We start from the raw sequence: 27,886 nt of genomic DNA, 5'->3' as shown, positions 1-27,886 counted from the left end.
AAGGCTTCTTGACTTTAGATCACCAAGTCCAATTCCCGCTTTTTCCCAGAGAAGTCAGAGGTCCAGAAATGACTTGTTCAAGGTCATGCAGAAAGCAAGTGGTTGTGCTTCAAACATCAGGAGGAGGTAGGAAGAGGTAGGAGAAGATCCTCCCATCTCAATGAGCTGAACAAAGTTTCCCAGGGTGCCATGCCTTAATGAAAAATCACTCCCTTTGAGAAGCTAAGATTTACCAGTCATTAGTGCAAACACTTAGTGGACAGAGTTCAGAACCAATGCCCAGACGGAAAGCCATTAATTCTGCCCCTAAAAGTCAGCAATTTGGAGACCCCTAGACATTGGAAAAACACTAAGTCCCTTTCCAAAAATGTTTCACACCAATTTAATCCAAGTGAACACGAAGGCAGCCTGTCCCCAGGAAAGTTCTCTTAACTTTATAGATAAACTGCAGTTAACTTTTCAGATAGGGTTGAAATTATTAGCTAAGCTATTTTTTCCATGCCCAGTGCAATATTATATTTCACATCTGGAGACTTAAATGTATTATGAGGTTTTAAATCTCTCAGCAAGTTCCTCCTTTCCCCTCATTGAATCAATAGAACATGTGCCAAAAAAAAAATCCAGTGGGGATTTTTTTAATGCCTTCTTATTTTCTTCTGTACTCCCTACTCTCCTATCCCCTAGGGCTAGCTTAGGGAGGCCCTGAGGGTCCCATACAAGGACTCAGTATCTCTGAGGGGTCAGTGCCAACTTCATTAGCTGTGTGGTCAATGTCGAGTCCCCACACGTCTCTCCAGGACTCTTGCCACTGGTTACCTCATTGCCTGGCACTGAACTAGGAAAACCCTGAAGGCCATCGCTGAAATTCAGGGCCCAGTGTTGATGCCCAAGAGGACATGAGAAGCCTCCTTCTTTGGAGGGCCATCCCCTGTTGGAGGTCTCAGTTCTTCAAAATCATGCTGAATATTCTGCCATAAATTAGCTTTATAGGGGATAAAAGCAAGAGAGAGCCAGAGGCAAGCTTTATATTACACCTCCCTGATTTATAGCATCATTTTCCTGGCTCACATCGCTGGGTTTGAGCCTCTAGGGCCTGGGGGCATGCTCCTACATGTTCCTCATGGCAAAGGTATGGTATACATGGGCCTAAACCATCCCCCACCTCCCAGAGTGGCTCACAGTGGGCCCAGGTCCCAGCCCTGCCTTATGACTTAGTCCCATAAGAAAAGCTTAGATGTCCAATGTGGAAATAAGATTAATTCACAGCAATTTGGGGTGTCCCCACTACTCTATTCCTGGTCTGCCATATCCTCCTCAGGACAGCCCCGCTCACACTCACTTTCCATAGAATTTACCCTCCCAGAAGCATCTTGCACAGAGGACAGTGTAGTGCCCCTGGGTAGATGCTTACTGAAGCCAGCCCCGCCCTTCACCTGGGAGGAGGGGGATGATGAAAAACTCTTTCATCCTCCCTACACATGGCCCATCACCACCTTCTGCAAAAAAGGGAAAGCTGGGAGACCACAGCTCCTGAACACCACCATGACAAAGGATCATAAGAAGAGACTCTGCTTCCTCCCATCCAAAAAATAAAAAAGAGTTAGTCCTCCCCACTCTGCTTCTCAGCTAAGAGGAGGTAGGGACCCTGACTTGTGTCATAGAATCCTAGAATGTCAGAACTAGATGGGACTTTGGAACACAGCATCTTAGAACCATAAAAGACCCTAGAATACAGAACCTAGAACATCAGAGCTAGAAGACACGTTGGACCACAGAATAAAGAATATTAGAACTGGAAAGGGCCAGAGGCCATCTTATTCAAGGCCCTCGTTTTGTAGATTAGGAAACTGAGGCCAGGGTGGTTAAGTGACTTACTCAACATCACACAGAGAATAAATAGCAGAGCCAGGATTTGAACCCAGATACTGTGACTCAGGAGGCATTTTAACACTGTCCCATACTCAAGCCTCCCCCTGCATTTTACTGAAGACGAAATTTGTTTCTAGAGAAAGAAAATTACTTGGCCAAGGTCATATATCTAGTTAGAGCTAGAATTAGAACTCAGGATTCTAGACTTCCAGTCCAGAGTTCTTCTTTCAACTAACTAGAAAAATAAATCAATTAACAATTTCCTATTAAGTGACCATTCTGTGCCTAGCCCTGTGAGAGGAGAAAAGCAACCAGGCTTTCCCCAGCATAGTCTTGAACATTAAACAGTCTTCACCTTTCATTCAAACTAAAAACAGATCCAGACCTCCACAATCCATGTAATCTGGACTGTTTTGCCAAAGGTGATTGAGGCCAGAGAGTTAAGGCCAAGGTCACTAGACGAGCTAATGACAGGGCCAGCATCAGAACTGCAAGGAAGACAGATGAGGATTGGAAGGCAAGGACCAAATTATGACTAGGCTGGTGTCAGGTTAATGGGGAAGGTGGGAGGGGCCTTTGGTTCCAGGGGAGTTGGCATTAGTCTGGGCACCATTTTAGCATGCAGGTTGAAGTCCAAATGAGCTCATGCAAAGGGAACGCCTAAGGCTCCTCTGAGAGGACCAGGGAAATGGAACTCAATTAGAAATCTAGACGGTTATGCCATACAAGAGTGGAGTGAAGGAACTCGGGAGACTTGGCCAAGCAAAAAGAAGACTTGGAAGAAGAGGGAATCATGCTAGCTGTCTTCAAGGATTTGAAGGGCTGTCATATGGAAGAAGGATTAATCTGGTCTACTGAACTCCACAGTGAAGACCACAGTCAGTGAGTGGAACTTGCCAGGAACTTGCCAAATTTTGGCTCAATAAAAGGAAAAACTTCCTAACAATCAGAACCACCCCCAATGTGAACAGACCAACTGGGCAAGAAGTGAGCTCTCCTTCAGTAAAGTGTTTCAAGTGGTGATTGAATGACCACTTGTGGGGAAGGATTGATGTTTTGGGTAAGTGTTATACCAGATGACCTCTGAGATCCTTTTCACTTCTAAGACTTATATGGATGATGCCCTTTGGAACTTTGCTCACATGGTCTCCTATACCTGGAATCTCCTCTTCCCTTCCTATTGAAATCCTTTCTCATTCTTTAAGTCTACCATAAATGTCATCTCCACTATGAAGCCTTCCAGATTCTCCTCCTTTTCTCCATCCCCCTTTCCACCACCCTACACACACACACACACACACACACACACACACACACACACACACTTCTCTCCCTCTGCTGCGATCCCATGGCTTATTATTTCTACTCCTACTATAAAAGCAATCACATCCCATATTGATAGACACGATAATATCTTATATTTATCTGAGTATATATCTTCTCTCCCCTACTACATCGTGAATTCCAGGAGGTCAGAGACTGTGCCTTATTCATGTACCACGAAGTACCAAGCATAGCTTCAACCATTATATATCTCTCTAGCTGTCTAACCTAGACGACAATGGATCAGTTGGCTAGTCAGTCAACAAATATTTGTTAAGCACATACTATGTGTCAGGCACTGTGAGAAGCACTGGAGTTATAAAAGCAAAAACGTGGTCCTTCCCTTCAAGGAGGTCACATTCTAACACGGAAAACAACATGCAAATAACTAGATAGACAGATAGATAGATAGATACAAACATATAATATACAGATACAGATACAAATATTGTAAGTATAAGAAAGCCTCCGAGGGAAGACCCAAAAGGGGAGGGAATGGACTTGGAGAAAGTCACACAGCAAATTAGCAAAGGAGCTGGGACTTAAGTGCCTCCCAACTAAAAACCCTAGTCTAAGACTAGACCACAACAACTTCCCTGATAATTATCCCTTCTATTTGTACACATTTCGCACAGAGTTTTCTAAGCATTTTTCCTGCCCTTATTCCATTGATTCCTCACAGTGACAGAGGCAGGGTAGACATTATTAGTCCATTTTGACAAAGGAGGAAATGGAGGTTCAGAGGGTAGGGATGAGGGTATGACTTGGCCAAGGTCACACACTGAATTAGTAGCACAGCTAAGACCAGTTCTCAGGTCTCCTGGCTTTTAATCAGATGATCCCTTCACTATATCTGGGTGGAAGTTTAAATTCTGGACTCTCAAGAAAAATTTTGCAAAAACACCCCCCCAAAAATCCCAGATATCTGAGGATCCTTCTTTACTTGAGCCCCAAGGGCACTATTTGGTTAATAGCTACCCACTTGCTGTTCTTCCTGATGGCTTCTGTCCTCTGTGCACACCACATCTGCCTTCTCTGCCTCCAGAGGAAAAGATTGTAGTACCTGAGTTTTATACCGTGTTTTAGTTAGTGAGGCTCAGGACCCCTTCAGATCTGAGTCCTGAAATCCTAGTCTCGTCCTTGCTGATGTATATAGGATTAGGGGTGCTGATTCCCGAGGGGTCACACCAACAACCACATACTCTCAGATGGAATCTGAGACTGTCAGACTTTTTTTGCTCATGTAGCACTGGTGAAGGATCTGGGTATATGACATAAAGGTGGAATAAACATTTAATCTTGTGCATTCTTTGGTAATTTTTTTTGGTTTTTTGTAACGTTAGAGCTTTGCTACAAATTTATGCATTTCAGTCAAATCAGTGACCTAGGTTTGTGTGATTTCCTAAACATAATTGTGGATTTTAAAAAATGTATCATAATTACATTCCTAACTAGATATAGTATGTCTGGTTTTTGTATCTTATGCTGTATTTTAACACTTTGTGTTACTTAGGTTATATTTTACTTTGGTTAAAAAATGACTCAAATAGAAAAGTGGTCCCATTCATATTAAGACCGTGTACAAAACTGTGTACAATGAATTGTCTTTTAGACAAAAAAAATCATCTAGCCCAGGGGTTCTTAACCCTTTTGTATGTCTCAGACCCTTTTGGCAGTCTGGTGAAGCCTGTGTACCTCTTCTCGAATGTTTTGTTTTCTTTTCATTCATAATTGAAGGAAGTGCTACATTTCAGTTAGACATTAGTGAAAATAAAGATTAATTTTTTCTTCTCCCATATTAATTCACAGGCTACTTGGAAATGTGTGACTTTGGGCAAGTCTCTTCTCCCAACTATGGACAGACTGTGGATCCCAGATTAAGAATCCCTAATCTAGTCCAATTGAGGGCCAGATACCTGAACTTAAACCATCCAAAGTCACAGAGAAAGTAAGAAGTAGAGCCAGGATTAATCTCAGAACCGAAATCTCTTGAGTCCCAGTCTGGTGCTTCTTCCATTACATCACTGTGCCTCAGTTTCAGATTTAAGTCAGGCCCAGTGATTGAATTAGCCCAACAATTAACTATCCCAGAGGGCAAAACTGGCCTTTGCTCTTCATCTATGGAATAGCCTTGCCTTCCCATCCTTTCCTGACACTCGCTAGCTGTGTGACGAATCACGTAACCTCTGCCTCAGTTTCTTCATCTGTAAAACAGGGCTAGCACCTAACTCCCAAGATTGTTGTAAGGATCAAATGAGATGATAATTGTAAAGCACATACATAGCACAGTACCTGGCACACAGTAAGCACTATAGAAATGTCAGCTATTATTATTGTTTTTAGAAGACACCAGGAAGAAAGGCCTGCAGGGGCTTGAGTCTCTCATGTGGCATCCTGGGAATTTCCCCAACCTATTTAGAACAAGACACCCCACCTGAGGGGGGGTGGTAGGGGAATGGGGAGCAGGCGCTACCATTTCAAAAGCAGAAAATTTGAGGACAAAGTTCCCCTGCCTGCCTCCCCCAAGGTGCCCGCCGCCTATAGCCGGCAGCAGAGCTGCGGTTTGTGAGTAATGACTCCAATGCTCGTGTGACTGCAGTTTCTGAGAATCCAGGGAAGAAAATAAATAGAAACCTAATTGTGCTGTGACCGACAGCATTTCTCTAACCAACCTGGTGCTTTATGGCAGGTCAAGCTCCCCCAGTGGAGCCCGAAGATTGCGTTTTGCCCTGGATTTTTCTTTGTGCACATTGGAAGTGTTGTGCTAGGAGAGGCACCTCTGAGGCAGCCAGGGAGCCTGGGGCCTGGTGGTAGATCAACCATTGTGGTAGCTCCGATGAGCTTAAATCATCCCCCATCAGCCCAGACTAGGCCCAAAAGCGATAATTTACTGGGTAAGGAACCTGCTGTGCTTTGAGAACACATTTGCCACCAGGTCCCCAACTATGGAGTTTATTAAGAATCCATCAAGATGTGGGAGGCAGGAGAAGCCCTTCTCCAGGGGGGGATGGATTTAATCATAGAATTTTCCTAGCATGCCAGCCCCTTGCCAGGTTCTTGTTCTTTGTTGTGGGTTTTGTTTCTCAAAGATGCTGTTGTTCCCCCTCTTCTCTGTTAGCACCGTAATTATAGAGGCCCCACAGACACAGCGACCAGGTGAAATACATTGCCAGCCACTGTCTCTGTGTTTTGGCAGCGGGTGGACATGGCATTTTCCGGGGCGGTTAAAGAGTAGAAGTGGTTATTACTGGTCACTGGCAAATAATTGGGCTGGCCACCGCCTCGGTGCATTTAGGGGGATTTGGCTATTTGCAGAGCAGGGTTCAGCCCTCTCAGCTCTGGAAGGGCATAGCAACATTTCCTGGGTTTCCCAGGACTTTTCTCTGATGTGGGTATGTTTGAATGCCTCTCACTCGGTTCCTGACAGGAAAATAGCTGGGAGAAGAGTGTTTCAATTTCCTTCCTTGGGCATTGAAAAGATTAGTCGATTTGGAGTCAGAAGACCTGGATTCAAAAGCTGACTCTGTCATTTAACCATCTGTGTGAACTTGGGTGAGTTATAACCTCTCTGGGCCTCAGTTGCCCTGACTTTAAAATGAAGGAGTCAATCTACTTTGCCCTCTCCAAATCTCTAAATCTATGCTCCATCTCTAAATCTACAATTCTAGGGAGCGGCTAGGTGGCACAGTGAGTAGCCCTGAAGTCAGGAGGACCTGAATTCAAATCCGACCTCAGACACTTGACACACTTACTAGCTGTGTGACCTTGGGCAAGTCACTTAACCCCAATTGCCCTGACTTCCCCCCTCAAAAAAAATTTTTTTTAAAAATCTATGATTCTCTGGTGGATATTTTGTGTGTTGTGCCCATGCTTGGGGCAGGGGGTTCATTCTAGTAAGAAAAAATCTGTGATTTATAAAGCCATTCAGATCCTGCCTAAAGTACATTTCTGATCCAGGAATTATTCTGAGATGTTGCCCCACACCCTAAGGGAGTATTTGAGACCCCTGGCCTTAAAATTTCCCAGCACCTCACAACTTGCCTCCACATGCAAAGTCATCACCTGGAAATTTGATTCCATGACAACATTATCAGATACTTAATATGTGCAAGGCTTTGTGTGAGATGCTAGCGGAAACCAGCTTTTAAGGAATAGATGTAGTGGAAAGACTTCGAGTCTCGAGGCCTGGGTTCGAGTCTTGCTCCTGCTATTTACTAACTGTGTGGGCCTTAGACAAGTCCCTTTACCTCTGAGTCTGTTTCTGTAAAAAGTGATATGATTTGCACCACCTACTACTGCACGGGTTGTTGGGAACGTTAAGTGGGATAATAAGCACGGAAAGCACTTTGTAACTATTAATCTTTCTGTATGACTGCAGATTATTAGAAATATAAGAGGAGGAGCTGCAAGGTGATAGAGTAGATAGAGCCCTGGCCCTGGAGTGAACAGAACCTGAGTTCAAATCTGGCCTCAGACACTTCCTGGCTGTGTGACCCTGGGCAAGTCACTTAACCCCAATTGCCTCCAAAAGTGATATAAGGAGAGGGGGTGGGCTAGGGCTGGGATAAGGCAGATACTCAAATAACTATAATGTAAAACAGGCCTGGCACCTTGTTGGTATCTGAGGTGGTTTGGCTAATCAGTCTCAAACAAGAGGTGATTATATGTAGTGCATTAATATTCACAAAGCGCATTACATATATTTTCTCATTTGATCCTCAAATCGACTCTATGGGTTACAGACTCCAGGTATCATCGTTCCCATTTCACAGAGGAGGAAACTGAGGGACTTACCCGTGGTCACACAGATGACGTCAAGGCAAGATTCAAACCTAGGTTTCTCCTAAATTCCAAGTAGAATGTTGTAAATGGAACCAAAGACCCGAGTTTGATTCCCGACTGCGCAAATGGGCTGTGTGACCTTGAGCATGGGAATCAATCTATCATAAAGCATTGATTAGCTGCTGACTGTGTTAGGTGCTGCACTTGGCACTAGGGATGGAAAGGCAAAAATAAAAGGAAAGAAACAAGCATTTATTGAGCAGCTACTATGTGCCAAGCGCTTTACAAATCTCGGTCCTCATAACAACCCCTAGAAGTAGGTGCTTTTATTATCCCCATTTTACAGTTAAGGAAACTGAGGCAGACAACAGACAAAGGCCAGATTATACTCAGGTCTTCCTGACTCCAGACCTAGTGCTGTGTGCACTATGACGCCATCTAGCTGCCTTCTTTATAGACTATAAGCTTCCTTCAAGGAGTTTATAGTCTATACAGGAAAATAGCGAGTATACATGTAAATATGCACAACATATATACTAAGTGTATACAAGGCAATTTTTAGTGAGGTGACTAGCAGCTGGGGTAGGGGAGAGAGACTAGAGGTTGGGAGTGGGGAGGCAAATCACGAAAGATCTCTTATGGGAGGTGAAGTGGTGTTCTAACTAGAGTGCTGGTTTTCGAATTGGGAAGATCTGAATTGCCTCTAAGTATTAACTGTGTGACCATGAGCAAGTACCCAAAGTCACTCTCTGAGGCTTTAAATTACAGAGGAATTGTTCATCTGCATAAGTGGAGGGAGTTTCCACATTGAGAGTTCCTCAACATTAATAAAACCTAAGGTCCAGCACCCCCTCTCCCAATTTGTCAAAATAAAAATCTTTTTCCTTTTTTTTTTTTAGGCAATTAGATTTTTAAATTGGGACACTAATACGCTGGAACTGTGAAGTGATCCAACGATTTTGGAGAACAATCTGAAATTATGCCCAGAGTTCTAAAACTGTGTAATACCTTGGGCCCAGCAATACCACTCTTAGGTCAGTTTCCAAGGGAAAAGGGGAAAGAACCTTTATGTTCTAAAGTATTTGTAGCAGCATTATGTGGTGGCAAAGAACTAGACATTGAAGGGATGACCATCAACTGGGAAATGGCTGAACAAGTTGTGATCTATAATTGTGATGGAATATTACTGTGCTGTAAGAAATGAGGAGCTGGTTGGTTTTAGAAAAAAACACGGAAAAACTTGCATGAAATAATGAAGAGCGAATTGAGCAGAACTGGGAGGATGCTGTGAACATTTCACAGCAACGTTATTCAAAAAGTAACTGAGAACGACTAAGTTATTTTGAGTATTATAAATACTGAAGTCAATTACAAAGGAAGATGCTATCCACCTCCAGAGAAAGAATTGACAAACAGAAGTGTGCTCAGTGTGGAAATGTGAGTTTGATGGTGGCCTTCTCCGGTGTGGGGAGGGAGGCTGGGGGACAGTTCAGAACTTAAAATGTAACCCCCCAAAATGAATTTTTTTAAAGAAAAAGAAAAAAGCATCAGCTTCTAGACTAATAAACAGGAGATGTGGGCTTTGATCCGTTTTCTACCAATTATTAGCTGCGTGATCTTGGGCAATCACTTCCTCTACTAGTTGATTCAGTCTCCCCATCTATAAAATGAGGAAATTGGATCAGGACTTCTCTAAAGCCCCTTCTAGCTCTGCCATTCTGTGGCCTAAGAGCTTTTTCTGAGCTAGCATTTAAGGCTTTTTTGTTATTTAACTTTTCTATTGTTGTTTTCATATGTATACATTAGCAAAATGGACCATATACTCCTTGGAGTTAGGAACAATGTTTTATATTTTTGGATCTAAAGGCATGTAGTAGGAATCACACAGAGCCTGTAGGCACATTTTATATATGTGTGTGTGTGTGTGTGTGTATACATACACACACATATATACACATACATATTCAGTAAATGAAGGAATGAATAATAATAGTTAACACATATAGCAAGTCAAAGGTTCACAAAGCACTTTTGAATACATTATTTTATTTTATCCTCACAACAACCCTAGAGGTAGGTGCTATTATTAGCCCCATTCTTCTTGTTGTTCGGTCCTGTCTTAATCTTCATGACCCCATTTAGGGTTTTCTTGGCAGAGATTCTGGAGTGGTTTGCCATTTCCTTTCTCCAGCTCATTTTACAGATTAGGAAACTGAGGCAAACAGGGCTAAGTGACTCGCCCAGGGTCACACAGCTAGTAAGTGTCTGAGGCCAGATTTGAACTTGGGAAGATGATTCTTTCCTGACTCCAGGCCCAACGCTATCCACTGGGCCACCTAGCAATCCATTAGCCCAATTACAGCAGAGGAAACTGAGGCTTAGAGAATTTAAGTGACTTGCTCAGGGTCACACAGTCTGTAAGGGTCTGAGGTAGGATTTGAAGGCTGCTAGATATCACAGCAGATAACAGAAAGTTGGACTTATAGTCGGAAGACCCAAGTTCAAATCCAACCTCAAACACTTACTTGCTATGTGACCCTCAGCAAGTCACTCTGTTGTGAGGATCAAACGAGATTTTATTTGTAAAATGCTTAGCACAGTGCCCACAGTGCCTGGTGAATAGTAGGCACTTAATACAGTGGACACTTGTTCCGGTCCTCTTCCTAACTCCAAGCTCTGTCTTGCCACTTAGAAGCCCAATGAATGAGTTGATTGAATGAATGAATGAATGAATGAAAAACCAACAAATGAATCTAGGGTCTTCACCAACTCCACAAGCCTCCCTGCCCCCTGCCCCACATGCCAAAGAGTTAGCCATATGCAAAGTCAGGTGCAAAGGTTGAAATCATTAACAGCAATCGAGAGGTCCACTTCCCATAGACCAGCTCATCTTTCTTCCACTGGTCTCTTCTCCTTGACACCTCCCAAGAGCCCAGCTGAAGACATCAACTCTTCCCTCCCTCCCAGTTAATATTTACTCTCCTATTCACTGTTGTGCCAAGGCACAGCTTGCAAGAAATGATAATAAAATCAAAGTGTCATCATATTAGCAGTTTTCAAGAGAGAGTGTCTCTGGAGCTATCTCAGCCCTGTGCACACGCCCCCCTTCCCCCCTCCAATGGGCTGATAATTGAGTTAATTATCTTCCAGCCATTACCAACACAATGGTCACTTTCTGAATTCTTGTTGCAAGAGCGTCAACTTTCCCCCAATCACTGGTGTAGGTTGCAAAGGGCTAGTAACAAAGGAGGGCACAAATGATGAGACCTGGGGGCAAGTTGTGAGCCCACCCCTGAGTTTCACATAAGCCATAACCTTCTCTGATGCCCTAACATTATGTGAGAGGGTAGCCGGGATTCGGAGAATATCAGAGCTGAAAGCACAGGAAGCACAAAGAGTGCCAGAGGTGAATATGTTCCATTGCTCAGAAGAAATAAAGGAAACGAGCATTTTTATTAGGCACCTACTATGTGCCAGGCTCTGTTGTTCAGTCATGTCTGACTTTACTAGCAAAGATGCTGGACTGGTTTCCTGTTTCCTTCTCCAGTGTGGACCCATTTTACAGTTAAGGAACTGAGGCAAATAGAGGGTAAGTGACTTACACAGCTAGTAAGTGTCTGAGGCTGGATTCGAACTCCCTAATATGAGCCTTCCTGACTCCAAGCCCAGTGCTCTATCAACTGTGTCACCTAGCTGCCTGAAAGTGAATCTTAGAGGTCATCTAATCCAATCCCTTCACTTTACAGATGAGAGCTCACAAAGTAAATAGACGACTTTGGGCTTGAAACCAGGTCCTCTGACTCCAGACCCAGCTCTCTTTCTACTGTTCTATGCTTTCTCTTCATTTATCTGCACTCATGTGTTTTCCCCAAGGGTATGTGACCATCTTTTCTCTTTATATTTCTAATGACTGGCACACAGTGGAACTTAATACATGCCTGTTAAATCAGTGAACAACTTTAAAACAGAGAACACAAAACATCCAAGCTAGAAGGAGCATTGGCATGTAGAATGTGCAAAGTGGAAGGAATCTCAGAACCTGGAATGTCTGAGCTGAAGGGTACCCCCTAGATCTCCTAGTCCAGCTCCCCATTTTACAGATGAGTAAACCGGGTCCCAGAGGAGAGAAATGATGCACCTGTGGTCATGCATCATGTAAGAAGGAGAACCGGCCCTAGCAGGCAGGTCTCCTACCTCCTCGTCTGAGGATCTTTACACCCAGTTCTTTAAAAACGAGCATGATCTGTAAGCTGTGGTCAGGCAATGTGTTGTTTGAGTGCTTGGTGCTGAAGGATGGTGGAGGGGAGGGGAATGTAGGGGGGAAATGTAAGGAGTCCTGACGGCAATTCCAAAGGCAACAGGATGGAGGAAAGATCCTCTTTCTCACTGGTCCTTTTTTAGGGACCAGAGCCCCTGTGGAGAATGAATCAGGGGAGGCTTCCCAGAGGAAGCCCATTTGTGTTTAACTGGGGCACTGTGGTATAGGGTGATATACCTCTGCACTTCATATTAAGAAAACTGAGTATCTACAGTTAGCCCCACTTTTATCTTCACTTTCCCCATCGTGGTTTCAATATATTGTGGGTTAGCATAAGAAATTAAATGGAAATTTGGGGGGAGTTTTGTGGAAGCCACAGAAAAAGTTTAGAAACTCAGAAATACATAAAATATATGCATAGTACCGTAAACACCCCATAAAAGAAAAAGGAAAAAATTCAGGCTTCTTCTGTGGTACAAAGGGGGGGGCCAAAAAATTTCATGCAGATTTTCCAGATCACAGAGGGTACTGCATCCCTAACCCCATGATATAGAAGGGATAACTGTGGGGCAGCTAGGTGGCACAGTGAGTAGAGCACCGGCCCTGGAGTCAGAAGGACCTGAGTTCAAATCTGTCCTCAGAGACTTGACATACTTACTAGCTGTGTGACCTTGGGCAAGTCACTTAACCCCCATTGCCCTGCGTTCCCCCCTCAAAAAAAAAAAAAGGAGGGATAACTGTAGGCTCTCTCACTTACTACCTGAGTGACATCCATTAAGCTGCTTTCTCTCCCTGAATCTCAGCTTCTGCATCTACAAAATGGAATAAAAACATTTGCACAACCTAGCTCATGGGAGTATTGTGAGGATAGGGCTACATAAATATGTTACTTATTATTATGCCAAAAGAAATCTTTGTTTATATTCTGCTCTACATCCTAGCATAGTGGATAAACTGCTGGGCCTGAAGTCATGAAGACCTGAGTTCAAATCCCACCTCAGACACTAACCAGAGCAAGTCACTTAATTTCTGTTTGCCTCAGTTTCTTCAACTGTAAAATATGAACAATAATAGCCCCTACCTCCCAGAGTTGCTGTGAGGATCAGAGGAGAGAACATGTGTAAATGTGCTTAGCACAGAGTAAGCACTATATAAATGCCAGCAGTTACTACTCTGCTGTGTTCAATCAGAGGGGAAAAATTAAGTGTTGTGTGAGAAGTATAAAACTTCAACAGGCAGGTGTCTGCAGCAAGATCGTTAGATTTAGAGTCTCCCTCTGCTGGAATCTGTTCTTGGCAACTGTCACCACCATGCTGCTAACCCAAACCTTGACTCACTCCACCTCCCTCAGCCTTCTCTCCCTCTGATTGGAGGGCTGGAGGGCAGAATACCAAACTCCTCCCAATGCCTTCCTTTATAGAAGGCAGAAATTGGACTCTCAGCCCCTCCACTTTGCATCTGCTGTTCTACCTGGTTTCAGCCCCACCTCCAATTTCAAAATGTCCCAGAATTAGGTACCCCACATTGTCTGGTTCCCCCACACACACTTTCCTGCCTCATTTTTGGGTTGTCTCCCCTTTTAGACTGTAAGCTCCTTGGTTCTTTTTGTTAATTATAGCCCCAGCACTTGGCGCAATGCCTGGCACACCTTAGGCACATAATAAATGTTTATTGAATTGGATTGTGTGATCTCAGATAAGTCACTTAACTTACAGTGAAATGTAAGCTTCTTGTGAGCGGGGTCTGTCTTGGTTTTGTCCCTGGGTTCTTTGTGCCTAGAAAAATCTAAGTACACGGTAGTTTTATGAAACCCTAGATAAGTCATATGACATCTCAGTGTTCTAAGCAGCTCCCTAAGACTTTTAAGTTGCAGAAGATTGTCCAGTCTGTGTGGGTACAGGGAGTTTCCTGTGGAAATTAAGTCACAAATCTATTCCCTGTCCCTACTCTTTGTCAGAACGAAATCTGTCTGGGTCTTGGTTCCCTCCACTGCAAAATGAAGGGTTAAAGTAAGTGATCTCTACAAGGGTTAAAGAAGTGATCTTTCACCTCTAAATACAGTAATTCTATGGATGTTATGACACAAAATAAGTTAAAGGGTATTTGGACTTTTTCTAGTCTTCAAAAGAAACATCACAGAAATGTTATTGGAAGGTCACCGTGAACATGATGAATCCCTTCTCTAGGCTGTTCCCTCTTGTGTCACCTCATGAAATGCCCTGAAGATGCCCCTGGTCAGATGTGGGTGAAGGTAAAGGTGGAGGAGGAAGACCTGGCATTCCAGTTCCCTTAAGTCTTCCAGGGCTCTTAGCAAGGCTTTTCATCAGAGCAAGCAAGTGACTGCCAGCAGCTCTGTGCCAGCAGGCTCTGAGGTCTATAGGAAAAACTGGCTAATGCATTACACCATCCATTAAGAAAAGAAAACAGGCCAACCTCACCCAAGGGCCCCTGTAGCTCGTCTGAGTAGATGTTTTTCTTAAGGGAGGGGCTGAAGCAGCGGCATTGTGGGAGACCTGAGAGCCCCTTCTGTGCTGTATTTGGGGTGGATAGTAGAAACTGCAGCCCTTGCTGGGATGGGAAGAAGAGTGAAGAAGAGCTGGAAAATTAAAAAAAAAAAAGACCTAGGAAAGTACAGTGAAGGGTCAAGTAGAGCCTGGAAAGAGGATTATAGAGGCACCAAGGTAAAATCCCTCAGGGTTTCAAGGACCCATGATTACAATGGCAGAATCCTCCTCCTAAGTTAACTATAACCCCTCTACATCTTAGAAGGTGATCTTTGGGAGTTTCTAAGACCAAAAAATTCATCAGTTTGTGGCTAAACTGGTGGTGAGTGACTCCAAACATAGCCAGCACAGTCCTCGTACAGGGTATTAGAACTGTAACTAGGGAGGGGAAAATAGAGTTATGTTCTAGGGTATCCAAATTCAAAGGGTGCTGACAGCACCTGGAATCCTGCATCAGGGTAGGAGCAGTTCTCAACCACTTGTTATCAAGAATAATTCATTGAAATAGAAAGCTACCAGATTCCCTAATTCCTCCCATTCAAGGCCAGGCCCCAGATTGTTCCCCAATCAGGCCTCTCAACGTCCCAGGGTCTTTACTCAAAGAAGTCAACCCCCACCTCTCTCAAGGAGAGTCAGCTTAAAAGGTTCATTGGATGTACCTCTAGCCCTTCTCACAAAGGTGATGGACTGTGAGCGCAAGGGTATCGTATGTACTGTCAAACTCAGGTGACATGATGGTTAGTTTTGCTAAACTGATTTCATCCTTTGTTACAGGAGATGGTTCCCTATTTGGAGGGATGATGTGAAACAAAAGATAGCAATAAAATACATTTTTTGTTAAAGTTCCTTTCATGGGTATTTCATGTCTCTTGCCTTTGGCACAAAAATCACCAGTAGGGGCAGCTAGGTGGCACGGTGGATAGAGCACTAGCCCTGGAGTCAGGAGGACCTGAGTTCAAATCCGGCCTCAGATACTTACTAGCTGTATGACTCTGGGCCAGTCACTTAACCCCAATTACTGCAAAAAAGAAAGAAAGAAGGAATGAAAGAAAGAAGGAAAGAAAGAAAAAAGAAGGAAAGAAAGAAAGAAAGCAAATCACTGCAGAACACAGTCCATAATTGGACCATACTCAAAGTGCAGGACCTGTCAGAACTTGAATTCCAGGGGGATGTAACATTTGAGAGCCCAGTGTTACCGCCGCTGCACAGTGAAGCATTGCAGAAGGATTTGAGAGACAGCCCGCATCTTGTTATCCCTTCATGGTTAACAAAGTACTTTTCTCACAACAACTCTGCCATCTTATGGATGGCAAAACCAAGGCTGCGAGTGGTTAAGCAATCATCACAATCAATCAATAACATTGCCAGTTAGTATCAGAACGGGAACCTAAGTGTCCAATGTCCTTTCCATTCTACTGTGTTGCCTCCTGCCATTCCCCTGCCTGAAATTCTACAATTAGTGATTCTTTCTTCTGGGTCAAACATTGTCCTCTCCACAAAGTCTCCTTTAAAAATGCCAATGATCCCAGCTTGGGTGGGGGGAGGGGAGGAGAGAAGGAGGGGAAGGGGAAGGGGAAGCATACATAAATGTATATGTAAAACATTTTATATATGCATATGTGTATACAGACACATACATATGTACATATGAAATTTTCAAAATACAAATACCTCATTTGATCCTCACAACAACCATGAGAGGTAAATGCTCTTATTATCCTCATTTTGCATATGGAGAAACTGAGGCAGGCAGAGGTTAAGTGACTTGTCCAGGGTCATACAGCTAAGTAAGTGTCTGAGGTCATATTTGAACTCAGGTTTTCCTGACTCCAGGCCCAACACCACCGAACAGCCTACTCTATTTAGTCCCAAATACCTCCAGATGAATGAGAATATTGGATGTTCTCCTTCCCCTGACATGAAAGCCTCCCCAGACCTCAGAAGGCAACAAGGGACTGAAAGGGGGCCTTCTTCCCAACTATTTTTTCAACTTTTTCCAACAACTGGCCCAGCTGTTCCTAAACCAGAAAAATGATGTATGTGTTTCTCCATACAGATAATTTTCCCTTTACATAAGCGAACAGTGCTGCAGACTTCTACATAAAGCTATTTTTGCATAATGCAAATTTGCTAGATGACTTGGGGAAGGGAGAGAGGGAAAGAAGGAGACAGGAAGGGAGCTACCCCCCTGTGGAGGGAAGGACATGGGTTCAGGGACATGTGGAGGCCAGGGACACATAAGCAAAAGCAAGAGGAAGAACACTTGGGAGCCAGGGCCAGAAATGTTGAGGCCCAGACATGGACAGGAGAGGACAGGCAATGCACGGAGGCCAAGAACAGACATGCGGTCAGTGTGACATAAGACAGACCTGTGGAGGCTGGACATGCAGGCAGAGCAGAGCTAAGGTCTCCCATCTCTCAGGGCCAGAGGTCTCAAGCCAGGTGGGACTGGAGGAGGTGGCAGTCTCTCTACCTGTCCATTCTTCTGCTCTTACTAACGGAAGAGTTTTGTTGGGTTTTCTTGTTGCTTTTTTGAAGGGTGGGGAGGAGGAAGGATGGGAGGCTGAGGAACAAGCTGAGGGCAGGAGCAGGGGGTGGGCGGAAGAGAGCATAATACTGTACAGTAAAGTTAACATAGGTGTTTTATGGGAATGCAGATTTCTTTCAGAATTCTTTACATAAAGTCGAATTTGCATAATTATACATGCTCAAGACCCAAGTAATTGTATAAATTATATCTTTGTGCTTGACCTCACTCCCCAGCATAGGGATCTACATTTGTTGCTGTTATTCAGTGGTGTCCAACTCTTCGTGACCCCATTTGGGGTTTTCTTGGCAAAGAAACAGCAATGGTTTGCCATTTCCTTCTCCAGCTTATTTTACAGATGAGGAAACTGAGGCAAACAGGGTTAAGTGACTTACCCAGGGTCACACAGCTAGTAAGTGTCTGAGGCCAGATTTGAACTTAGGAAGATGAGTCTTCCTGACTCCAGGCCCAGCTCTCTATCCACTACGTCACCAGGGCTCTACATAGAGAAAGCTTAAGAAACATTTCCTAAATGGACAAGTCATCCAGAACATTGGTGAATTCCTTATGTGGTGATTGTGCCACCTCAGACACTGCTCAGGGCAAGAACATTACCTGGCTGTCACCACAGGCACGTTCTGGGAAAGACACTATCCAGCTTCCGGAGACTGTGAAGAGGAAGGGCTTCATTAGCAAAGACATTGATTCTTCTCCACGTCTCCGTGTTCGGCATTTGCTTTAATTAATCTCACTCTGATTTAGTGCATGCAGAAAGAAACCATGCACCCTCTTCTTGTATTTAAAAAAAAAAAAGATTGACTTCTAACCTGTCCTGGAGAGCAGTAGCTCTCATAACTCAAGTCCTAAGAGACAATATGTGGTAGTGAAAAGCGTATAGGATCAGTCAGAAGACCTGGGTTTGAATCCCAGCTCTGCAACTTACTACCTGTATGACCTTGAGTCGTGGTGAAACATGACAAAGAGACAGAAGACCAGACTCACTCAAAAAGAACTGGCTTCAGATGTGACCTGTGCAACCTACTGACTATGGGAGGTGTGCTGGTAACTTTAACAACTGGCTCTCTAGGGGGAAAAAATTATTCACCTGCTACACTTTTTAAGTTTAATCCGCATATGAACATTTTCTCCATTGCTTCCCTAGGTGTAGAAAGTCAACAAAAGAATGAAGTAAAGCCTGATTTATAGTTTTTTCCAATTGCTGAGATGTAAATAGTCACATCACCAATTTAACAAGTGGCTCTCAAAGGCCAATTCTAGCTGGCTCCAGCAAACTTTGGATCCTGGGCAGGTAAGTTATTTAAACTCTCGGCATCCTAAGTGACTGAGACCAGACATTGCAATATAATCGTGGATTTACACGGGCAGAAGAGGCTTCCTACACCAAGGAAATCCCAAGTCTTACTTTGGGCAACTTACTTTACCTGAAGGACTTGGAGAAGGTGAGCTCTAATATGACTTCTAGATCCAGTTCTAGAACCCCTAGGATGCCTAGGGACTCCCAAAGCTGTGGGGGAAGGGAACTCCAGTTCATTTCCTGTCTATAACCTGAAAGGGTTGAGAAGTTCCAGTCTGCCAGACAAGGGGCATTTATTTAGCACTTACTGTGTGCCAGGCACTATGGTAAGTGCTAGAAATACACATACCAGCAAAAGAAGAGATAGTACCTGCCCTCAAGGACCTTATATTCTAGTGGGGAAGACAATATGTAAAAGGAACTTGAAGGGACTGGGGGCAGGGGGAAGAAGGTACCCAGATGGCAGGTACGAAAGACAAGACCAGAAGACTACAGCCTGGTAAGAAATGAAGAAATGACTGGCCTGGGCTCCTTCCTTAAATGGATGTTCTGGGAGGAGCCCTCCAATCAGAGAGAGTCGTCCTAGGGGCAGAGGGTATTTCTGAGGTGTTCCAGGCCAGGCCAAATATTGAGATGCCCTAAGTTATCCTAGCAGTGTTGCCTGACCAATCAGCCCCTGTGTTGTTGAGTCATTTTTCAGTTGTGTCTGACTCTTTGCGACCCCCATCTTCTTGGCAAAGCTACTGCCATTTCCTCCTCCAGCTCATTCTACAGATCAGGAACTGAGGCAAATAGGGTTAAGTGACTTGTCCAGGGTCACACAGCTAGTAAGTGTCTGAAGCTAAATTTGAACTCAGGAAGATGAGTCTTCTGGATATCAGGTCTAGCACTCTATCCCCTGCACCACCTAGCTGTTCCCTTCCATTTACCCCCAACAAACAGAGGAACTTTGGAAAACAATCACACCAGGTGCTGAGACTATCACAAGAAGCTGTAGGAAGTGCTGCTACAAAAAAAAGAAGCCAGGACAGTTAAGCTCTAATGGGAAGACTTATCACTTGCTGCCGATAACTGAGAGGAGGGCACCAGCTTCTTTTATACACTGGGGCAACATGTAGCAAAGACCTGTGGCCTCGCATAAAAGACGGAAGAAACAGGACTTTCATATTTAGGTTAGGTAAGCTGGCTCTTAGGACTGCTGTTGCAGAGCTGGTTGTTCTTGAAAGAAGAGGGGAAAAGCCAGGTGGGATGTCTTTGCCATGGAAGAGTGACTAGGAGGGGTCTGGCATTTGGTGGTGCCTTTCCCTGTATATTAGTGTCTCTATTTCCCTGTGTTGTGCACCAGGCCATGCTGCAACCAATCAAACAATCAAAAGATAGGTATTAAATACTTACCACATGCCAGGCACTGTCCTTGGTGCTGGAGATTACAAATGCAAAGAATGAAGCAATCCTTACAAGGAGTTTATAATCTAATGCTATCTGCCCAGGTCTTGGGCACAGAGGTCACAAAAAGTGATGAATGTGTACCACAGGGTTAGTGAGAACTATATCTGTCACAATGCCTTCTGAGCCTGTCCCTTGAGTGGATTTTTAACCAAAGCTGCAGGACCCTGGTTGACAGCAAGTAATCATGGGATCCTGATAAGGGGCCACTATTCCCAAAGCAAGCTTTTTAGAGCTACCCTTAAAGAGGTTTCATGGAGATAACTGGAGAAGAAAAGGAGGACAAAGCTATATGATTTTGCATGAAAAAGTGTCATTCAGTTCTTTCATTCTCATTCTTTTTAATGACAACCACTCTACAATAAGTCCCAACCTCTAAACACCAGCAAAGAAACCCTGCTGGAAACCAAGGAAATGGAACACGTGCATGGTCTTCAAATAGCTGAAGGGCTGTCCTCTGGAAGAGGCTCCATTCTCTTTGAACTCAGATGACAGACCTGGGACCAATGGGGTTCCAGAGTTCCCCTCAATGTAAAGAACTTCCTAACAACTAGAGGCCCTCAACAGTGGAAAAGGAGTTGCCTCTCAAGACAGTGATTCCCCTGTCAATGAAAATATTCAAGCAGAGACTGAATTCAACAAGCCTTTTTAAAGTACTTCCCATGGGCCAGGCACTGTGCTAGGCACTGTGGATATAAAGCCAAAAACAAGATAGCCCCTGTTCTCAAGGTGTTTGTATTTCCCTGGGGAGAAACAACATGCGCGCAAATAAATAAATACAACATGCCAAGAAGAGAAATGTCCTTGCAAAGAAGGTTGTGTAGCAGATTCACGTGCAGGTAGGGGTCGGACTAAATGGAGATGTCTTCTAGATTCGACACTCTATGAGCCCATATAGGAAAATCTCCTTCACGAGGCTGAGGTTTTCTCTATTAGAGTTTCATTTCCACCTACTGAGTCTCCTAGAAACAGTTAATATTGTCATAAGAACACACAGCATGGCTAGAGCCTGAGATGGTACCAAGTAATAAAATGATCACCACCAGAAATGTTTTCAGCAGCGCTGTACCATTCATATCATGGTGCTCTGTTCTGGTCCCCAGAGTCATAAATCCATGTCACTTGTGCTAATGCAAAACAGGCAGAAAATCAAATCAATGAGGAGAGATCCCCTCATTTGGGTCCACAGTCTTCTAAGACTGCCTGTAATAATGGAAAGAACCCTGACTAAGGAGTCCGAAGCCCGGAGTTTACATCTCAGCTTCCCCATGTGTTGGCTATTTAACCATGAGTGAATCATTTGCCCTGAGTCTCAGTTTTCCCACTTGTAAAATAAGAGTGATATTTGTGCTACCTCCCTCATGATCCAGAGAAGGGTAGTGATCTAGCCAAGATCATAGAGCTACTCAGGCATAGAAGCCAGAGCCCTTGATTCTCAGGCCAGAGAGCTTTCCATTTTCCCAAACCTTCACTCTTCCTACTCCCTAGCTCAACAAGAAAAGACAACTAGACGAGTGCTCTGTCTATACCCATTATTCATTCAACAAATTCTTTCTGAAGCACCTACTAGGAACAGAGTACAAATAGAATCAGGAATAATGGATGGAAATGGCAGAGAGGACACTTTAGGGTTAATATTAAAAAGCATCCAAATAACTACAGCTACCTCAAGTATGGAATAGGCTCCCTCAAGAGGTGAGGATGTCCCCCTCATTGTGGCCTTTAAGCAAACTGTGGGTGACCACCTATTAGGTATGTTGGGGTGGGGGAAGCAGAAATTTCTTTTGAATATGAGTTGGACTGAATGGCCAAGGTCTCTTCCAACTCTAGATTCTCTGATCCTGTAATTCTGTAATGGAACTTATAGTATAGGAAATGGATAACACAAATATACGCATGCCAGTCTTTAGCAAGGGCAGCTAGGTGGCACAGTGGATAGAGCACCAGCCCTGTAGTAAGGAAGACTCAACTTCCTATGTTCAAATCTGGCCTCAGACACTTACTGGCTGTGTGACCCTGAGCAAGTCACTTAATCCTATTTGCCTCAGTTCCCTCATCTGTAAAATGAGCTGAAGAAGGAAATGGCAAACCACTCCAGCATCTTTGCCAAGAAAACCCCAAATGAGGTCATGAAGAATCAGACACAACCAAAAAATCGTTAGGAAACTTACCTAGGAGGCCTGGGCTGTTCTCTAATCACTCTCACTCCTGGCAGTAAACTAGAGAACCTTTATCTCCAGAAACTTTTGAACTCTCCTTTCCACTCATCCATAATATGGCCATTGGGAAGAGGCTGTGAAAGAGGGGTGGGACAGTGGACTTCAGGGGTTCCGAGTTAATTCATTTTTATTTCTTTTTTTTATCATTCCTCCTGTCAGCCACATAGCTCCAGCTGTAGAGTGACTGCCCAATGGTTCCCAGCTTCCCCATACATCAAATCAGAGTGTGAGGGCCACTCCGTAATTATTCTACTCTGCCTGACAATCCAATTTAGGGTTGGTTGATGCTGTTATTTATCAAAAGCCAGCTGGGGGAAGGGAAACTCTGGAGATTCTAGAAATATTTTTATAACAGGCACACAGACTTCAATGCAAAAAACAAGTGGATGCTGCATCACTCCCCACCTACTCACTAACATCTAGGCAAGGCCCAACTCAAGCCTACCTCCTTTGGAAAGCCCTCCTTGATTCTTCAAGCTTCCACTGATCTTTCTCTTTTCTTAATTCCTGCCACACCCCAGACTTGAGCAAGCGGTTCCGTGCCTTCTGTCTTTTCTTATTCTCTGGGTGGCTCTTCAATGATATTGTGAACATGGGAGAGACAACATCTTGAACTATTTGGCAGGGGTGTGCTGAAGCCAGCGCAAAACTCTCACAAGGCCTAATTATTATTAAATGTTTAATAGGGACATTTACACCTTGGAAATCGACAAATGGCTACAAATCAGGGCTTGATTTATGGTTTTGTTGATTGTCTAGACTTGAGAACGAGATGGAAAAAATGTTAATAATCAAGATTAAACTTGAAAGTTTGTCCTGTGTACATTTTTTTTTCAGACGGCCTGTTATTAAAAATTTACCAGCACACCGTTTCTCCTGTGCAGCACCATTGGCTTACCCAAGAGGAAATCAGAATGATCATAACTTCCATTTCTCCGACTCTTTAAGGAAGGTAGACATTGGTTTCCTTGTCTCAAAAACTGGGGAGGTGAACTAGATATGGCCATCTATAGCCTTTTCCAGCTATAGATCTATGATAATATAAAGGAAGGAATGGGGCAACTAAGTGGCAAAGCAAATAGAGCTCCAGGCCTGTAATCAGGAAGACTCATCTTCCTCAGTTCAAATCTGAGCTGAGACACTTACTAGCTGTGTGATCTCAGACAAGTCACTTAACTCTGTTTGCCTCAGTTCTTCATCTGTAAAATGAGCTGGAAAAGGAAATGAGAAACCACTCCAATATCTTTGCCAAGAAAACCCCAAATGGGGTCACAAAGAGTCAGAAATGACTAAAAACGACAACAACAACAGAGGGGGATAATAATGAAAATGTAACCAGTTACTCATACAACCTCTTCTAATCTCCCTCAAATTAATATCTTGTTCCAGGGCCTAAGGCGATTGTGGTTTGGAGAAGAAAATACTAACGACAACCTCCATGTTTTCTCTCTCTACCACCAGAATGATGCCACATCAGATATAGAGGGGAATTCAACTTTGTTTTCTTTTTACCTTAAAAGAAACTTTCTGTAAGCCATTCCTTTTGAGGAGGGAGAGAGGAGGAGAGAGGGGGAAAGGGGACAAGAGAATGAGGGGGGATGACAGAGGGGGAGGGGGAGGGGGAGAGGGAGAGGAAGAGGGAGAGGCTACTCGCTCAAGCTGGGATAACTAGAGAGCTAAGACAAACCTTAGAGATCAATTTGTGGGAGATGGAGACTGAGTAATTGTAGAGGTGAGACTGACTGTAGATAGAAACTAGACCAGGATCCAGAAAAGAAACCAGAGTGCAAATCATCCCAGACCCAGAGAACACTCAATCAGGGACCAGTGAGTAGAGGTGAGCTTGGACTTGGTGGTGAGATAAGCAATTTCTTGAAATCTCGGTAACTAGTAGTGGGAAGACTGGGAGCCAGGTCCATCTCCCAGCACTTCCCTCAGTTTCTCCCTTGCTTTCACTGTCTTAGTCTGGGATCCAGAGATGAGCCCCTGTCAACAGTATCGCCACCCCCTTACTCCCTTTCAAATACCTGCCAGTATGGCAGAAGGTTCAGAGATACTGTCAAATAGAATGTCCATATAGCTGTGTTGAAATGTTTCCTTTGCATTTTCAATAAATTTTGAGGCTCCATTTGATTGTTTGTATAATGTAACTCTAAAAATTATATGAGAATGAACTAGGAAATTTCCCAGATGCAGGGTAGTGGTGAAGCCATAGAGATTTTTCAAAGGTTTATATTTTGGAGCATTATTTTACACCAACCTCTAGGCTAGAATTCAGAACCCTGTCAAACCCTGTTTCTTTCGTCTTCAGTCATTTGGAGTTTTGTGGCTTGGCAGGGTAGGAGTCAGGCATATGTGCATCAAAGTATATGTGTCAGAGAGATGTTGATAGGACCTCTATGTTAGGGGCTAGCACCATCTGTTGGGAAAATTAAATATTATAACGCTTTACTAATTAATTGACCGGGTGATGTCCTGTCTTCCTAGAGATAGTACACTAATTGTTGTGAGTTCCTGTTGCTACTGTAGCAGCTCAAACGTCTCATGGAATACCCACAAGGTGCTCTATTCGTGTCACAGTAATAACTCCCATTTCTGTATGTATTTATAAAGCATAGCTCAGAACCTCTTGTGAAGGAGGTCATAGGATCATAGATTTCAAGCTGGAAGGAGCTTTAAAGGCATTCTGACCCAACCATCTCAGTTTCCAGATGAGGATACTGAGACCCACCGAGGTCAAGTAATTTGCCCAAGGTCACACAGGCAGTAATTGGCTGAAGCAAGATCCTCTGACTCTAAAGCCAGTGCTCTGTCCACCCTACTACTCTGGGGCAAAGGACAGCTAGGTGGCACCATAGCACACAGAGAACCAAGCCTGGAGTCAGGAAGACTCATCCTCCAGAGCTCAAATCTGGCCTCAGACACATATTAGTTGTGTGACCCTGGGCAAGTCACTTAACCTTGTTAGCCTCAATTTCTGCCTCTATGAAATGAGATGGAGAAGGCAATGGCAAACCACTCCAGTATCTCTGCCAAGAAAACCCCAAATGGGGTCACAAAGAGTCAACACGACCGAACAATAACAATCGGTGCCTATTTTATTTGAGACAAAACCATGTCTAAGGGAAGGTAAGCTACCATTTGCTGCCAGATCCTTAAAAGCAGGGCAAGGATCACATCCAACCACACAGAATCATGGACTTTCTGAGATGGAAAAATCAATCAAAGACTATCTAGTCCAACCTCCTCATTTCATAGAAAAATAAGCAGAAGCCCAGAGAAGAGAGCTGGTCCTGCCTAAAGCTGCCAGTGAGCCAATGACCAATGCATCTCCTGAGGCAATTACCAAGGGCTTTACACGCAGGTGCTGAACAAATGTTTGTGGCATTGAATAAAATCACCCACCTGCATGTGAGGATTCAGGTCTACCTGTGCCTCCACCTAGAAATCCTAACAGAGCCAGACACGGCCTTACAATCCCATTCATACTAAGGGAGGATAAGCAGACCAATTAGTTCACCCTTGAGTTTGACGCTCTGACCCCTTGTCTGCTACAGTGATTTAGAATCATGGCAGGAGAGGTTTCTAACAGCACAGAAAGATCTTAGAGCTCATTTAGTCCCAGTCCTGCTCCATTGTACAAAAGAATAAACAAAGTCCAAAAGAGGGTAAATTACTTACCCAAGGCCACACAGCTGAGAATTCAAGGAGCAGGACCACAGCCCAGGTCTTTACACTACACTGCCTGCCTCAAACTCCTTAAAATCTATCCTGACTGCTGTTCCCACCAACAGGAAGTCAGGACAATTGATTTTCTGGGGCAGGAAGACAGCAGCTGTTATCAATCAACCCCTCCAGGGCTCACAGCCTCCTCCTTCTGAGGCTGCCAGCTTGTAAAAGGAGAGGCTGCCCAGGCTTATAGACCAGCGTTTCTAAACTGTGATAACATATGTAAAGCTCTTTGCAAACCTTAGAGCACTATAGCATGTGAGCTATCAGGAGTCATAATAAACTGGCTTTCACACTACAGAGCTGGCTGTATTAACAAGGGGGGAAAAAGAGGAGCAAGAGACAAACAGGTCGACAGAGTCTTGGCTGGGTTGGACCAGGAGTCCACAGAGGTCATTATCGCTTGTAGCTGAGGGTGACCTGGGAGGAGGAACAAAAGAAGGGCCCATCATTAACAAGAAACTGGTGGAATATGGGGTGATAATTTGTCGGGGGGAACAAGGTGTTAGATCTGAGGAGGATAGACAAGAACCCAGCCAGGCCCCAGAGTTCTGGCCAAAAAAACCAGGAAGATGGGAGAGGAGCGGTGACAAATACATCCAACCAGGCAAGAGAGAGCAAAGGCTGCCAAAACAGGAAGTCTAGGTCAAAAAACAGAGGAGGAATACAGTTGGTCATGACTAAGACAAGCTGTCCAAGACCAAGGTTAAGCAGTTTGTGGACTCATTTTGACTGGGCAAGGCTGTGTGGTTGCAAACTGCTCTGTAATCTTAAAGGGCTGTGCCTCTGGGAGCCTGTATCCTGACAGAACTGAGACAAAGGTAGGGACTATATTTTGAAGTGTAAAAAAAAAAATGTTGAAATTGGAGTCAGAAGACACGTGTTCAAATTCCATCTCTGCTGCTTATAACCTGTGTGACCCTGGACAGAGTCGGGAAGCCTTAGGTTCAAGTCCCACCTCAGATATTTAAGAGTTACAGGACCCTGGACATGTCCCTTAAAGTCTCTGGGTCTCAGTTTCCTTATCTGTAAAATGAAGGGGCTTAGATACGATGAGTCTAAATCCACGATCCTCTCTTCTTGAGTTATCTAGCCGCCCTGGGCCTCAGTTTTCACATCCTTAAAAGGGAGTGGTTAGGTTCGGTGGCCTCTAGATACCTTTCCTTCCTTAAATCCCTGATCCTGTCATATTCACATCCCCATCCAAACAGAAAGAGGAGTCGGTAAGGGTAGCTTTTGCTCTGTGACGCGGGCGCTCTCTCCTACCCCACGTGGGAGGTACAGAATCACTATGACAGCGCCGGTCTCCGATTCTGCCCTCCAGCCCTGTTTCCTCGGCCCTGCCCCCGCCCCGGCCCCGCCGCAGCACGCAGCCTCCGTCCTCCGCCGTCCAATCGGCCGCGGCAGCCGCTCTTCGCCGCTCTTCTTCCCCTTTGATCGAGGCCACGTCTCCCCAAGCAATCAGCGCGGGGAGGCTATTTAGCACCGGGCGTTTCCAGGGAAGCGCTCGCTGATTGAGGGCCCCGAGTGACAGGGTATCAATCATTGCTGCTTTTGATTAAGCCCCGCACTAATCTCTGTCACAGGGTAATGACTACTCAGGCAAGCGGAGGCTGATTGCGGAGGGCTTCTCATCTGCATGCATCCCAGGAAGGCCGCGGGCGGGGGCGCCGAGCAGAGCGTCGTGACGCGGGTGGCCCGGCCCGGCGGCCGGCTGCTTGTCGCTAATGGGGCGGGCTGGCTGATAAAATCCTCCCGGGCTGTTGGAGGCCAGAGGCCCCAGCCGTGGCTGCCGTCCCCCAGACTGGGACCACCTCCATACCCCAGACTGGGACCACCTCCGTAGGGAGGTAGCCACCGACAGGCCTGGCCCAGAACCCAGCCCTGGGAACAGCTCGTTTGGGTCCTGGGCTT

The sequence above is a fragment of the Trichosurus vulpecula genome, chromosome 3 (genome assembly GCF_011100635.1).
Source record: "Trichosurus vulpecula isolate mTriVul1 chromosome 3, mTriVul1.pri, whole genome shotgun sequence".
Taxonomy (NCBI): Eukaryota; Metazoa; Chordata; class Mammalia; order Diprotodontia; family Phalangeridae; genus Trichosurus; species Trichosurus vulpecula.
The sequence above is the reverse complement of the archived record's forward strand: the minus strand, read 5'-3'. Positions refer to the sequence as shown.